This window comes from Oryzias melastigma, linkage group LG16, assembly GCF_002922805.2.
Source record: "Oryzias melastigma strain HK-1 linkage group LG16, ASM292280v2, whole genome shotgun sequence".
NCBI classification, from domain to species: Eukaryota; Metazoa; Chordata; class Actinopteri; order Beloniformes; family Adrianichthyidae; genus Oryzias; species Oryzias melastigma.
The window spans coordinates 3,074,345-3,079,070 of NC_050527.1; positions in this window are offsets into that span (position 1 = coordinate 3,074,345).

Here is a 4,726-nt window from a genome sequence, read left to right on the forward strand (position 1 = left end):
AGCCGAGGCAGAGACCCACTAGGAAAACTGCTCAGATGGATATAAACACGATCAAGACTTCACACTGAAGTTGAGGCCGGAGTGAGTATAAATGCTGGTGGTTCTGATGAGGGTGATGATGATCAGCTGTGCATGGAGAAAACTGAAGCAGTGGCTGATGGGAGTTGTAGTGAGGAAGGTGCTGAAGATGGTTAATATTCAGGAGAGGGGTCCCTCTGGTGGTCAGAGGAGGACACGGCTGAGTGAGTACTGAATGTTAACCTATGTTTCATCCAGTTTCTTCACTTTGACATTCAGAACGCTGGGCAGAAATCACATTAGCAAAATTTTGCATGTGCATCTTGAAAAAAATCACACATGATTGTGTAAGATTCAAATTATAATTACGTATAAACTATTAAAAATACACATAAACTGAAAAGCTAAAAATTGAATTAATAACAAATCAAATATTTCCGGTTCCGGGTAATGATATTAACGATCCTTAATAGCCTGATTTTATTCATATTTGATATTAAGTCCTGAACCGGATATTGATAATTCATGTAGAGAAAATGGTATGGTCGAGCCGGGGTGGGATTATATAAGTTCGCTTCCTTCCACTCCCTTTCAAGTGATTTACTTGTGATTTATTAAGTGATATGTTATGTATGTATTATGACCTGATTGCTTGAAATAAACCATTTCATTCATTCATTCATTCATTCATTCATACAACACAGTCTCACTCTCAACTCGTCATTTATGGACGAATGCTCATGAACCCCCTCTTCTTCATAGGTCCCCAATCTCTGGGCTCCGGACCGATACCAGTCGAAGAGCCACTTGGTACGGGGCCGCAGACAGAAAGAAAATACGTAATCTAACTTGATTATTTCCGCTTTGTTTATTTTCTAATTCTGAAGGAAACTTTCTTTTGGAAAACTACTGAATTGTGTTCACCACATCTTACTTCAATTTTTAGGGAAAAAAAATGTATCTTCCATTTTTTTCTTATGTCCCTTTAGGGCCTCCGTACCTTGGGGAGTAACACACACAATCAATATTTTTAAAAACATGTTTTCTATATGTTCCCCACCATTTGGTTGGGCAGGCAGTTCAAGGGTTGAAGGAAAATCCAGTTTTTTAATGTATCTGATATGATCAATACCTTTTTGTTGCTGTTAACTCCTACTAGAGATCAGTAGTTGTTGGATTACGTGAGAACAGCCACTTCCTGTTTTTGCCAATGGTTGATCGCATGCAAGGGCTTGTCCCCTCTGCTCTACCTTCCAGCTCTTGTGAAATATGTCACATTTTATGTGTGCTTATTACAGTGTTTTGGCTCCAGTCAGAGACATTCAGTGTAGATACAGAGCCGTTCTTCCACACTGTGACACCACATACCGAAAGGTGAGACTGGGGTTGTTGATGGAAAGCAAACAGTGTGACACGCTGTACGCAGTTCTGTCTTTTTGCCTCCCGAATCTGCCTTTTGTGACAACAAGCAGTAAACCAGTCACAGTTGTAATGCATCCAGGGCTCACGCTGCTGAGCTGATGCTCCCTCAGCCCACCTGCTCGCAGTGTGCTCTCCAGAGGAAGGCCTCCCATCGACACCGTGCACGCACCTCCATGATTTATGAGCCATCTGTCGCATCTGATGTTCCTGTCGTCTAAGACAGGATGTTCCCGGCTGGCATTCGGCACTGCTCTGCGTGGGCACTGCCTGGGCATGCCAAGGTCCACTGTAATTGAATTAAAGCAAGTGGGAACACAGTGGTACCCAGAAAAAAAAAAATAAAAGAACACAAAAGCATATCAGAGGGCTTTGCTGTTTCACCCCTTACAATAGAAGGGTTAAATCAGCATGATCAAAACTGCTTCAGCTGTCAGGAAGAAATGTAACTAAAAAAACAACTTGTACTTTCTGTTGGATAAACAGAAGTTATCATTTCAGGATTGTATGGATTTCTAGGAGTCTTCCAACAAGACAATGAGACACATCAGCATGCACAACACATCCTCCGAACGACACAGACTGGAGAACGCAGACCCCTGAGAACAGCAACACTCCTCCAAGTTGTCGTTCCTCAGTGATTGTGGCTGTTTTTTTTCGTTTGTTTGTTTATTTGCTCGTCTGTCTCTTTGTTAAAATCACATCTCTTGAAACATTTTACACAGAAGCAGATCATTCAGATGCAGATTATTCAAAGCTGCCAAGTGGGAGAACGTGTTCTCCTATTTTTTTTTTCCGACTCAACTGAACTATTATCAAAACTTTTAACAGGATTATTGTAGTGAAAAGTTCAGCTAGAACTTTCTGTGGAAACTAGGTAAAGGTCATGCTTGTTCAGCTGACAATCTGACGGCCACAAAAAGCTGCAGTCAGCGGTCAAAGGCTGCAAACACATTGGTTTGTTTTTGTCCCAGTCCTGTCGTGTGGCATCACAAAGGTTTGAGTTTTGTCTTGCTCAGCGACACACAGCGTTTGATCTGTTTACTTGTCTTGTGTTTTCATGTCACGTCTGGAGCGCTCCTTCCATTTAAAAAATGAATCCAACCTGATCTCTGGATTTCAACTTTATCCACTTAGCTTATGAAATCTGTTCTCCTTTTTTCCCATGCTTTTTTAATTAGAAATCACATTTCCTGCACTTTTTGTACTCAAAACCTACATTTACATCAAAGTTATGCTCCTTTTATTATCTTCATCCGTATCTCTAAGTCCACTAATGCCACAAATTTAGCTTTTTGAGCCAAACTCCCCAAAAACCCCCAAAAAGAATTAGATTTTCCATGTACATAACATTGCCATCTTTTCAATTGTTAATTAAACTGCTTTCAACTGCTTAAATACCGACCCGATTATTTTTTGATCTATTGTAAAATCAATCCCAGTGGTCTTTTAATTATAATTATCCAATTTTCACTCTGTAAAAATGAAACGTGGCATCAATTAACAAAAGGTTTGTAATTTCACATTTAAAAAAAGTAGGTTTTATGCTAACACTTTAGAATAAGATTCCATAACAAGCTTTATTAACACATTAACAAACATTATTAATGTGTTTATAGGGTGTAAGTAAGAAATTTAGTAGCACAACAATGCAAACAATAAGTTTTCGTTTGTAATTTGTAGGTTTTTTTTGTTTATCAGGCAATATTTTCTTTATAATTGATCAAAGACTGGTAGCTATTTGTGATCAACTCCCGTCACTCAACACTGCAAACTTTTCACAAAGTTTGAACATTGACACAGATGGTTATTTGAATATTTGGAGAGGCGCATAGGTTCTTTTGAACAAAGTTAAAGTGAGAGAAAAAGCAAAGTTGCTTTTGGTCACACTGTCTAACATCTGGCAGAGATGTAAACAGACTCTAGATTGATAGGTCCACCTGCGCACAGTCAAAAGCTAGTCTCTTAGGAAAACCAAAGTCAGACTTGAGCAGCTTTTCTTCTTAAACTAGCTGGCATAATTCCCTATATTCTTTAATATTATTTTTTTAATACTGCCATGTGGTTGCACAAGATTTCATTCACCAATAAAGAGAAATGTGAGGCTTTTTTTTCTGTCTTTCATTTACAGAACAAACTACGTTTAATCAAAAGTAAAGAATGTACGTTTTTAATTAATTTCAAATAAACATTTTTAAAAAGAGCAAATGTGTGCTTCTCTGTAAAGAAAATAACTGAAACCCAACAAATCAACTAATTAAAGTTAGATTTATCAAAAAAAAATCATCTTCAACAGATTTTCTGATAAACATTCAAATTTAGAAGAAATAAAAAGCCAAGCTGGAAGAAAGGGGTCAAATGTTTGTGTCTATAGCAATCCAAAGCTAATGAAAGCAGAGATTTGTGCAGGAGAGTGCAGGGACAGGTGCTTTCGAGCTAACAGCCATCAGCAGCAGCTGCAGCATTTGGCAGCAGATCCTCCTTCCCTCCCTGCTCTGCTTTTCCCCTGAATGACATCCTGTTCATCTAAGATCACTGAGTCTTCAGGTGGAGATGCTTCAATCCCCTTACACAAAACACCAGACAGGTTCTCTATTGATGCTATATTTATAAGTCGGTGCAGAGTGAGAGGAGTGAGAGGAGTGAAGAGTTCTCGTACATGCAGCCCTAAAACTCACCTCTATGTGCAGCATCTGACATGCTGCTCTGATGCACATGCTGGAGCGTGCATGCTTCTAGCAGGTTGGTGTGCACGGCTGCAATGCTATTTGAATTGAAACAAAAGAAGCTCACTGTTTGGACACACGCCTTGTCTGTAAATGGGAGTATTTTATGCTCGCATGCTCCGAGGTTGTGCTGTGTCAACTATTGATGCACGCTTGTCGAGAAAAATACTTAATAAAATCGACAACGCATTCATCCATCCCTGCTTACAGATGACCACGGAGGTTGCTGTTGCATGATGATCACAGATTGCAAAAACGCAGGAGCCATATGCTGCATTCAGCTCCTTCTCGGAGAAAAAGCTTGTTACTCTGTTTGCCGTATGAATGATTACTCTTATCAAGTTGACACATTTTTCAGTGGTGTTCAATATGCTAATGCAAACTGCAAACACAATGTTTAAACATGTCATTAAGGGTAGAACTTCAAGACAGGCGGGATGAATAGTTTGCTATTAGATAGAAGGGGAGACATTGGAGCTGCAGGGCAATCTCAAGAATTCAGACGTTTCACTTCTTTTTTATACAAGTCACTTGTAGCTGGGAGAAACTGCGACTTTATTTGA